Raw genomic sequence first — 12,391 nt, 5'->3', positions numbered from 1 at the left:
AGAACCAAACAACGAAATTAACATTTAGACCACATGGGCAGGCACAGTCCTGATAAAATAAATAATAATAATAAATCTGCACGCCTGATTGTGCACGCCAGTTCTTAAGATACTAAAAGAACATGCTGCTGTCTTCTATTTCACCACGTTGTGCTCATATTTTTGCAGAATAAAGTTACAGTGCAACACCTGGTCAACAGCACTTTAAGACTTAAAGCTTTCAAGTGCGCCACTCTGTTTAAAGCGCACAGATTAACACCTTTAAATAGGATTGAAGGTGTTAGTATTGCCGTCTAAAGGGAGCATGCCTCCCGTAGAGCTACTCACTGAAAGTCTGCGAGCGGACTCCCGTTATTTCCGTGCGCTGCGGCGGCAGCTCCGGAGAAGGAAAAATCAGCTCTGTCACAGCTCCGAGGCTCCGATACGAGGGAAACAAGCTCCAAACTGGCAACCTCACACCGCTGCCTCCTTAAATATGAAAACACCGGGAGGAGATTTACTCACACACCTCCTGGAACAAACGTGTCCGTGCGTATTTTCCCTCCGAGCGAGGAGGACGGGACCAGTTTCTCGCGTATTCCGTTACTCGCTCCCAGGCAATGACAGGCATGCATGTTAATTCCTGAGCGTTGACCATGAGGAGCACAACACTGCTACGCCCCTCAGCATCCTCACTCACATCAGGTTTTTTTTCTCCCCTTTTTTGGCATGCGTGTCCAAGTCCTGCTGTTCGCCTCCAGCTCATAGCTGCAGGAATGATAAATCATCTCCTGTAAGGGTTACAGATCCTCTCCATTTCTCTTAAAAACCCAAATCAACTCCTTGCAGTCGTCTTACATCCCAATGTTAAACTTACAGCAGAAATCAAAGCTTCACATCCTAAGGATAAAACCTATTCTGTAGCCTAAAACTTGACAGTGAGCTGCTCCATAAAATACATCCTCTCACAGGATTTCTGGTATCCATAAGTGCAGCAGTCTAATGGGATAACAGAGGTGAGTGGTCAGTTACCTGCAGTGAGTAAGCAGGGCAGGGTGAGCTCAACCATGCTAAAGTTCACTCGGCCAGAATAGCCTCAGGCCTGCAGAGACCTGATGGTCGGATGTATGCCCTTTGGTACAGTCTGCTTAACCCCCGCTGACGTGATTTCTGTCTTCACAAAGCAGGAGTCTTTGTGATGAGAGGGGTCTGGCTGCAGGCTGCCTACATCTCAGACAGCCACTCATACGCCGTTTATCTCCAAATGGAAATATATACGCTAAAACTCTAGAAATAAATCTGATTAAACTTCAGTTTAGAGAGAGGGTTAAGGGAACGGTTAGGGTACCAAAAGTTAAAAGTTGAAAATCTGACCTGCAAAGCCAGGTTACACAGTGTTGAACAAAGCTGGGTAAACAGTCAATTTACAACACTTTCCTCCATGAAAACATTCTAATGCAGTACGTGTAGCTTACGTAACTCTATTAGCTATGTAAGCTGCTTAGATAACATAGCAATATAGCTAACATAGCTGAGCTCAAAAAGCAACCACATAAGCTGTGTATCTACTATGTAGCTACATAAGCTTTAGCAACGTTTGCTAAAGCTCACATTGCTACAGCCAGCTTAGCTACATTGGCTTATGTAGTAACGTTTATTACATAGCGTGGCTTTCTTAGTTATGGCTATGTTTGCTAAAGCTCATGTTGCTAAAGCTAACTTGACTTCCCAGTTAAAACTCAGCTAAATCCAGTTAGGCCCAGTTAAAACTCAGCTAAATCAAGTTAGACCCAGTTTAAACCCAGCTAAATCCAGTTACACCAAGTTAAAACTTAGCTAAATCCAGTTAGACCCAGTTAAAATAAGCTAAATCCAGTTCGACCCAGTTAAAATGAGCTAAATCCAGTTAGACCCAGTTAAAATGAGCTAAATCCAGTTAGACCCAGTTAAAACTTAGCTAAATCCAGTTGGCTTATGTTGTAACATTTATGACGCAGCTAGCGTAGCTGTTAGTTTTGGCTGTGTTTGCTAAAGCTCACGTTGCTAAAGCTAACTTAGCTATCTTGGTTTATGCAGTTACTTTTATTAAGTAGCCTAGCCAGTGTTGCTATGATAGCTTTAGCTTAAGCTAGCAAAGCTAAAGCAAGCTCGGCTTATTTAGGCTAGTAGTTCTTATTAAGTAGCCAGTCTTGCTATGATAGCTTTAGCTAAAGCTAACAAAGCTAAAGCTAGCCACTGTTGGTGTTACTACTTCTAAAAATGGTCTAGACATAATCTTGGGTTAGACCTCTAATCTTTTTCTCTGCTAATCAAAACTCTGCTAAAGAAAAATGTGTAGGGCTTTTGTCCTAGGTTTTTTGTTTAAGCAATGAAATAACTGAAACCATTGATGATTTTTGACAGCAGTGTATCAGTTTTCCTACACTTTTCCTAAAGTTCCTCCTTAGTCCTCCTGATGAAGTACTAATTGCATGAAAAACAAGAAATATTTCCCACTACCATACCGTAAGTCTATTCTCATAATTGAGCCATATTATAATGCTGATATCATAATACTGTATACCTATCAACAAATATTTGAATGCAGGGCCTGTCACAAAGTGTCTACACTGTGCACTACTACTACTACTACTACTACTACAACTATTTCTGCAGTAAATTATACAGGTCCTTTCATGACAGCATGTCTGTTATTTGTAATAAAAAAGCCAAAAAATACATTATATGTTATCAGAAAAATCTTTGCATTTTTACATTCAGGGGCTTTCTGCCATTTATTTACTCAGCGTTAGTTGGTGTCATCAGCAACCTGACGCACATATTGCATGGGATATGTTTCACTCTTTTCTGGGAAACCTCCCTTACAAAAAGTGTTTGGAAAGGGCGGGACTTTCCAAAAATTCTTAAAAGGTGATAGGATGAATATTCTGTCAAATTCTTTAGAATAGGCTGATCAGAGCAACAAGACAAAACAAGATAGTAGGCATGCCCAGTTCCAGCAAGGGATGCAAGCTGGGCTTTCAGAAAGGCTTTCAATGTGTTTCTTTGCTCATGTTTTGATCAAACTAAGCTGACCAATCCAACTGACAAACGCAAGAGTATTAACCACTCAGTGGCAGAGTAGGACGTTAGGGATGAAAATACAGAACGTCTCGTATTGACTCAAAACGGGGCATCAAGTGACACCAGTCATCCACTCACAGACCCCTGCGCTCATCAGATATACGTACAGCATCATAACCCTTAAATCACACTGAAACAAGCTCTGTTTATGAATGGTTGTGTTAGGTGCACAAATGTGAATATAAACAGATAAAAACAGAGATATTCTTTAGCTATAACATGAAATCGAAAGCAAAGCCGATTAAGCTGATCAGCAGTGACCTTGTGCTGTTTTGAGTTTTGATAAGCCACCAAGGTGAGCATAACTAAACCAGGGATGACTATCAAAAGTACACGGTGCAAGTATCAACACATTTGATACCTTTACACTTGTTCCTTTACTTAAACGCTCCATTTGCAGGATATTTCTCTGAATCATTTATGATATAGAGGCAGCTTTTATTCACTCTACTGACTTTTGACCTTTTTCTATTTACAGTATTGATTCAGGCATTATTTAGGCACTAGTGCAGTTTAGAAAATATCGAACTAGCACCACTTTCAGAAAAAAAGTACAACATCCAACCCTAAAGCAAACACTCTGCTACAGACATGAACTGAAAACATTAGGTGTCAGAAATATCAGAGCTTCATTTTTTTGCACAAGAGATGCCAAAAAATGACAGAAATGTGGCAAATGAAGCAATATTTGTGCACCACACCTGTTGCAGGTGAAGCACAGCACTGATCAAACTGAATTCCAAATATGCATGAGATGTGACTTGCCATAGAAGGATTTTTCTGGCTGTGCAAAAGTACAAAAATGCTTGAAGCTGTTGAGAGCAGCTAGAGATATGGAAAAAAGTGAAGTTGGTGAGTCATGCCTCTCTCTAGGATTTAAAATCTGTTTTTTTCTTTTTTTTTAAATTTAATTGTAAGGCTCCAACCTATGAGTTATCTAGTCATTTATTTTAAGGTATACCAAAGCGGTTCCAAAAGTGGAGTGTAGTGACTGTCAAAGGTCAATAAGGGGATTAAAGGGGGTTAGAAGATCATCGTAAAATGATTGTATGTGACACTTTTGGTCATGGATTTCTTCACTTTACCTAAAATGTACAGTATATCTCTCATATATATCTTTTTTTCTTAGGTTGTGATCTGTGGTATATTTCTTCAGTTTAGGGGTCCTTTCTGGGGAAAAAGAGAAGTCTCTCTAAAAATAATACAATTTTAAGTAATACAGGCCACTTTTTTATCCCTTTTCCACTAGTCACATGTCATACCTTCACAGCTGTGGCACTTAGTCCCTTATTAAATGCACAGTATGCCACTTCTACCGCTGGGATGTTTTCATTCAAAACAATAATGAAAGATGATTTAGAAGGTCGAGAATCATGGGAGTAATTCCCTTCTATCATCACCCACCAGTGTAAACAAACAGACACATAAAAGTTCCTGGTTTCAATGAAATTTTCCAGAGCTGTGGTTTTAAAGGACTCTTGTTTACCTTCCAAATAACATTAATTTACACCACTGCAATTTAAAGTTGACTGCAGAGACATCAACACCACAGTCAGTGTATTTTACAGCCAACCAATTTTTATTTTAAACCAACAAATACCAACAAGCTGCTTCCTAATCAATGTTTCAATATATGAAAAGCAAAACATGGAAAAAAAACTCACTCTTGGTCCTTTCAGGCAGTAAAATATGAAATTGAGAGTCTAAAAATGCAAATTTTTGTCTCTTGTTTATTTTTAAATTGGTTATGTTTTTCTCATTTTAGAAGAAAAATCCGATCACTGTTAACACTGACCAGGAAGGAAAGCATTGGTGGAATTACAAATTAAGTTTAAGGCAATTAATATTCAGAAAGAAAATTTAATGCTTGTTCAAAACTATGAAAATGACGCTGACACTTGAAGAAAAACGTCTTGTTTGTTCAGTATGGTTGTGATTTAGAATCTGATGGATTTGGCCGTGTCTGTGCTTACATGCAGTCTGGAATCGACTCTGCTGGACGTGATTAACTTGTGATTCAATCTGCTTGTTCATGTTTGCTTACAGGCAACACTTTATAAATGTTTAGTCTTCATGTCATTTTATTGTGAGGATTTGATGAGGGAGGACAGCATGAAAGGCATTAGTACAGAACAGTGGTTGACTCAGGATGTTTCAGGGATAGCGGTGAAAATGATAAAAAAAAAAAAGGAGCACCTGCTGAATAATGCAGGACAGGAGTGGACAGGTTTCACCACTGTGAAGGCACCAGTGAGGGCACTTTGTCAAATACACTTCCCTAAAAGGGAGGAAAGGGGGCATTTTGGAAAATTTGACCCACTTAGAGGGCATCAAAGAGGGTACATTGTCAAATTTTGCCCACAAAAAAGGCACCAATTAGGACACTTTGTTAAATTTTGCCCACCCAAAGAGTGTATACAGTCAAATTCTGCCTGCTAGGATGGCACCAGAGAAGAACTTTGTCAAATTTTGTCCACTTAAAGGTCATCAAAGAGGGCTAATTGTCAAATACTCCCCATAAGAAGGCACAGAAGGGGGTATTTTAACAAATTTTTCCCACTGAGAGAGCACCGAAGAGGGCATATTGTCATTTTGCCCACAAGAAGGCACCAAAAAGGGCACTTTGTCAAATTTAACCTGCAAGAAGGGCACCAAAAAGGATACTTTAACAAATGTTGCCCACTAATTAAGCAAAAGAGAGGGTGTAATGTCAAATTCTGCCAGCACTGTGTCAAATTTGGCCCACTAAGAGGGCACCAAAGAGGGTTCCTTCAAGGTTCAGTGTGCTTAATTCTTACCCAAAAGGGTAAGAGTAGCATCCCAGAGACAATCACATCAACAATATTGACTCATTCAAGACACAAGCAAATGAAATACATTAAAAAGTAACATTAAAATGTTTAAAAAAACATTGGTTAAAACCCAGTCATGATAAAGTGCTCGAAGGCTCCCTAAACTAATACGAATTCCATTACAGTTAAAGTGCATCATCTTGTGCCAGTTTGGTGCAATAGCTGCCGGTACAAAAGTGTTCCTGTATTGATAGTTTTCCGCAGGAGCAACAAAGTGTCGACCACAGCGAAGAAGCTGAAACTCTGAATTCAAAGGATGAGAACAGTCATGAAGAACAAAGTTTGCGTTGTGCTGCAGCTGTGAAGAATAAAGATCTGATTGGATTAGTTGATGCTCACCTTTTGGCTTGCTTGCCCACTTCACAACTTGATTGAGAGCATTTTTGTTTTTAAGACAAATTTCCAAACCATGAAACAAGAGAAAAAGAGAGGACAGACTCAATGAAAGCGAGTTTTGATGATAAGTTTTACCAGTGTGAAAATGAGCAAGTTTCCTAAGACAAAACAGACGCTGGTGTGCTTTTTTGCAGACTGTCTCACGGTTTCTCTCAAAGGTCAGTTTGAGTCGATAATTGTTCCAAGATATTTATAGCTCTCTACACATTCAGCTGCCAGGTTTTTGATCATGATTTGGAGCATAGGCTCTAAAATCTACGACCATTTCCTTTGCCTTGGAAATAACGCTTCAAGAAAGAATCCTCACACCAAGTAACACACTCATCCACAATGGGACCATGGCTGGACTCATCACTGTGCAACAAACTCACAAAAACTGAATCATCTGCAAATTTTACAATAAACTGGTTCTCATGTTTACTTTTGCACATTTGTGTGCGAAATATAAAGAAACGGTAAGAGAACACACCCCTGTGGTGAGCCTGTAGACCACTGATCATCAACTGGCAGCCTGAGGGCCATATCAGACCTCCCAAAGCTTCCTGTCCAGTAGATCACTAAATTTAGAAAAGGAGGAAAAGAAAATGTTCTGGTTTTAAAAGTTTATTTTGGATTTAAATGCCTGCAGCTGTTAAATCCAACCCAAAAGCAATTGATAATAAAATAGTTTTATAATGACTTAACATTTGATCTGTTTTTACAGAAATTCACTCATAAGCCATTATTGGTAACTATTTTTTTTTCAAAAGGATTAAAACTGGCAGAAATGTTGCAAAAAAGGCCAGATAAAATGGTGACATGGGGTTGGAGAGTGGCTAAAATGGATGATAAGTGTCAAAATGGGGTGTGGAGTGGCACACAAGGACAAAAATTGACAGGAAAAGAGATGAGAAGAGGTTAAAATATGTAAGTTTAGAAAAAGGGGCATTTTTAATGGGTTAAAGGTGGCAAAAAGGGTGCAAAAAAGAAATGAAAAGGGATTTAAAAGCGGCAAAAATAAATGAACAGTTGCAAAATGGATAGAGTGGTACAAAGGGGAAACACATGCATGAAAAGTGGGTTAAAAGGGTTTAAAAATGGCAAAAATTGGATTTAAGAGGCAAAAAAGGACCAAGAGTATCTAAAATGGATTAAAAGTGGCTAAAATGTAGCAAAAAAAAAAAAAAAAAAGGCTGGCAAAGTGTAAAGGGGTTAAGAGTGGCAAAATGGGGGTAAAGTGGCAAAAATTAGTTTAAAAGTGGCAATATGATCAAAAATGGGTTAAGAGTGAAAAAATGTTGCAGAAATAGTCACATGACAAAGTGAAAAGTGGTTAAAAAGAGTCAAAATGGGTTAAAATGGATGTTAAATCACAAATGAAGAGGTACCTTTCTCTGGGATTCTCAGGGGCCCAGCCAATGCTGTTGGCAGGCCTGTCTCCTTGTGGCCTGCTGCATCATAGATAATATGGATAGATCTCACTGGTATTGCCTGAAAATTTCCTGCATTTTGAAAGAAAACACAAATACTAATACAATGATATGTTAATCAGACCCAAATAAATTTTTTTTGTTTTTGTTTGTTTCAAAGTCTGGCCCCTAGAGTCTGTGTCAAGACTAAATCTGGCCCTTGTGCAAATGTACTTGATGACCACTACTGTAGATGAATAAGATGGATCAGATATAGTTTTATTTACTTTGACCATTTGTGAACTCTTTGTTAAAAAGTGAATTAACCACCCAACAAGATTAAAACTCAAGTTAAGACCCTCTGAAAGCCTCATGGCTAGGAAACGGGGTTGGATGGTGTTAAAAGCATAGGAGGTCAGATTTTTTCAGATTTTCCACCTTGAGGGCTTGCTAAAGGTCACTTGATCATGTTTGTCTTTCAGGGGGGCATCCAACAGGGCACTTCTGCAGCACTTTCAAAGGGTACCGGGAAGGGGGGGCTACCTTATCAGGGAGACTCCATGTCGACAGTGTAGGATAAGTTTTTTTATTCTTTGAAATTTCAGTTTGCAAATTCTAAATATTAGACTTTTTATTCCAAATCCAAAGAATAAAGTCTAACCTTAGATTTGCCCACATCAACAGAAATCCGACTCTCATAATGAGGACACAAACATCTCTTTTTCATGTTCTTTCACACAAAAATAAGCCTATTTCTCTCTGCTTTTGTTGATACCTGCCATTTAAAATGAAGTCTCAGCTGTTTGGTTGGTGTAGACATCTTGCTCTCACCTTGAGTGTCTCTCAGGGTCAGGGAGGTTTTAGCTATTAAAGCAGAGCTACATCTTTGTGCTACCTTTGCAGGTGTTTGTAAAGCTTTAATGTAGAGTTCTAGTAGAGAGCAGTCTGTGGTCAGGGCACAGTTTACATTTTACCACCATGTTTTTTCCTTTTGTGCAACAGATTCAAAGAAGTGCAGGTATCTCCGAGCCTCCAAAGGTGCCTTGATTTGAACTCTGTTTTTTCTGTTTCTTTCCTCATGGACTTGTGTGAGTAGTGCTGCGGAAGCACACATGAAAAGAGACATGAGATTTGTGTTTCACGTCTCCCATTTTGCAGATAGTTGAAGAACTTAAAGTAGTGCAAGTTAAATGATAATTATATGATTAGTAAGGAAAATATGAACACCAATGATAGCAATAATACTAAAGAGGTGGTTCTGTATTTAAAGAACAACCGCCCTAGGCTACTTGAACAATCCACCATACTTAAAGCTACTGTGAAAATTGTCAGTTTAATTTGAAGCAGACCAAAATTAAGAAACATGCCTCTTTGGGAGCTACAAAAGAAAACCAAACCATCAGTGCAGATACCATTTCTATATCGTAAATACTCTGAAATAGCTTGCACAGGGTAGGTCTTAAAAGAAATAACTAAGGTAAGAGCAAGAAGTGGAAAATGACTTAGCAAAGTTCAAATCAAGGAGGTCCAAGGGCAGCTAAAGACAATTGTAAGTTTTCATTTCAAACCTTGATTTATTCTCAGTCGATTCTCATTGATTGTCATTTTTCTAATTTCAAGTGCCTTCAAAATTACTGCACATAAAAATGAGCAAAACAAAATAAGCAAATCTAATCAACTGAAAACAGAAGGTATCAATCAAAATAGTTACAAGAGGACATAAAGTGACCAGAAATCAAGGTCCTCTCTGCAAGGACCTTATGATATATATATATATATATATATTTATCAGGGCCTAAGGCTCACCATCAGTGTGACGATAGCTGCATTTAATAAAAAAAACTGGTAATGAATTAAAAAAAACTCTCAAATATCCTGAAAAAATTTTAACCCTCTCATAAGGAGATTTTTCAGACGTTTCAATATAGATATGTTGCAAAAGTACAATGGAAACATTCTCTCTGCGTTTGCACATCACAGGATGTTACCCTTATATGTGGCTTTGCCATACATACAGACTTTGCTTTTCATCCGTTGCCTTCGTCTTTTGCTCAGAATTGTCAAGGCAACCACTGTGGATGTAATCACAACCGTACCAACATGCAACAGGTTTTGAGCGTCCAGCTTCTTTGCAGCAGAGTCTCGTGAGATGAGATTTTAAGAGAATTGCGAGGCTCATGCCCAAAACTCCCTTCAGTGGAAACACAATCAAAGTGTACTTGTACTTAGTCGAAGTTTAAGAAATATCACTTTAATTTTTGTGAAAAACTGTAATGGAAATGCAGCTAATGACCCTAACCACACAGCCAAGACAACACAGTGGTGGCTTACGTACAACTCTGTGAATGTCCTAGAACGGCCAAGCCAGAGACCTGACTTGACCCATACTGAACATCTCTGGGGAGACCTGAAAATGTCTGTCACTGACCATCCTCATCCAACCTAAAGGGGCTTAAGAGGATTTTCAAAGAAGAATGGCAGAAAATCCCCCGATCCAAGTGGCAACACTTTTTGCATCATATTCAAAAAGGCTTGAGACTGTGATTGCTGCCAGAGGTGCTTCAACTAAGTATTGAGTAAAGGGTTTTAATACTTACGTCAATGTGATATTTCTGTTTTTTCTTTTCAATGCATTTGCAACAATTTCTAAAATTAGATTTTCACTTTGTCATGATGGAGCACTGAGTGTAGGTTAACGAGAATATAATATAATATAATATTTTACATATATATATATATATATATATAAATATATATATATATATATATATCTGTCTGAATATTTTCTGAATGCACTGTACACACAAGCTATAAGAAGGTACTACAATGAATGTTTGAGTTGGTCAGTTTGGCTACTGAATGAAATGTTTATTTTGTGTTAAAGACCAGCAAAGTCCATTAGTTCATTATTATCTATTTCTTCCTCCTTCTTCCTATCACAATGAGCAGCAAAACACTGGTGATATCATCAGTGTACTTTAGTATCTCTGTTATTGCGATCTAATGAGCATCTAGTTTCTTTGCTACCTAGAGGATGACAACAGTGTTTGATTGTTTACCTGGGATTGTATTACCATCACTTTTCTAAAAGTATAGGTTGAAGTGTTTCAGGAGAGTGACTAAATGAACTCTGAGTGCTCTTTAAAAGATGCCGTGGTTTTCTCTCTACCCTTATGCTGCTGACTACACTCCCTTCATGGGAACAGCTCTGTGAAGACATAAATGCATTTACTTCTGCACACCTCTGTGTATGACAGGTTTAGTATTTGCATCAACTAAACCAAAATGTTGATGAATTAAAATTTTAAAAGGCTGAGACTAGGTGGGTGGAGCAGTCACCCATGAATGGAGGCTGTAGTCCTTCAATGCACTGGTCATAAGATTGCTTCCCTGTTTAGTGCATGTCACCCCCCTACTCTCTGTCTCCCTTTAGCTGTCCTATTATATCGAAGGCAAAGAGTCAAAGATTAGACTAGATTAGATTAGATTTCTTTATTCTTATGATAAAAAGAGGGTTTTTTACACACTGATATTGAAACTTTTTTCCTTCCTTTTTTTCATTTATACGTTGATCACTCAGATCAGTCAGCATCCTTCTCTCTCTCTACCTTCCTCGCAGAGAACCCTTGCTTTAAACATTGAGATTTGTCCATGTATTATGTTGATATCAACCATAGTATTCAACAACTAAAGGCAGAAGTTTGTACTCACAGCCTTAACAGAGACTGAATTGAAAAGTTGCTCTCCATCTCCAACTTGGCACAGCATTATGATGCATGAGCGGGTGCTGTATGAATCTCTCTGTCAGGTTGGATGGATCCAGTGTGTTTTCAAAGGAGTGACAGACCCACCGGCCCGCAGTATGGAACAATTTGCCAAATTCTGTGAATTTGACGAGAAAAAAAATTGTATACAAATAAAACAAAACGACAAGGCCTTAAAGTAATAACGTAAACTTAAACTTTAAAAATTCAAAAATGACAAAAATGTGACCAACAATAATAAGTTTTTATTTCTAAAGACACTAACTGTACTAAAATAGCTGTCAAAATTAACACTGTTTCATCCTGTATGTTTCAGTGAAATGTAGATTTTATTCAGAATCTCAGAAGATAATTATCATCTATTGAAGCATCATTATTATACTTTTTCTGTAAATTGTGAATATGGAATTAATTATTAAACTAATTAGAAATGTTGCTAAAATACAGAAGCCATGTTTGGTTTGGATACATTTAAGCTTGCTGAGGGTGACAGATATTTACTCCAGTGTCACATGGTTCAGAGTAAAAGACGAGGCAGTCATATTTATGGATTTCAATGACTGACACTTAATTTTTATACTTGTGTTCAACTCCAACTCTCTTTCAACTGGTGGTATATAGTTAGGGATGTGACTTCAGAGTATAATTAACTCTGTATGTGCTGAAATTTCACTAACACAAAAAAAACCCCTCCTGAATTTGCTGTGAACAAGAACGATGCTGTGGTAAACACAAAAGTGTTGTCTGTCATTTTATTTGCATTAATTGACCAATACCACACAGCAGCAGTTGTAGGCAGTAAAAATGACAACATAGCTTTTTTAACCAATTGAAAACCTATATGGTAGCTTTAATTGAACAGCAATCCAAGAAACACACTTTTGCATGT

General features: G+C 38.0%; 1 protein-coding gene across 1 annotated transcript in view; it reads right to left on the bottom strand.

Moving 5' to 3' along the window:
• Nucleotides 1-536, bottom strand: part of LOC121524109 (CMP-N-acetylneuraminate-beta-galactosamide-alpha-2,3-sialyltransferase 1-like) — a 130,198-nt gene extending 129,662 nt beyond the window's left edge. Inside the window, exon 1 of the mRNA XM_041809311.1 lies at nt 328-536. The gene's annotated coding sequence lies outside the window, so the exon portion shown is untranslated. The remainder of the gene's footprint in view (nt 1-327) is intronic.
• Between the last annotated feature and the right edge of the window lie 11,855 nt (nt 537-12,391).

Source organism: Cheilinus undulatus, linkage group 16, assembly GCF_018320785.1.
Source record: "Cheilinus undulatus linkage group 16, ASM1832078v1, whole genome shotgun sequence".
Lineage (NCBI taxonomy): Eukaryota > Metazoa > Chordata > Actinopteri > Labriformes > Labridae > Cheilinus > Cheilinus undulatus.
The sequence above is the reverse complement of the archived record's forward strand: the minus strand, read 5'-3'. Positions and strand labels throughout refer to the sequence as shown.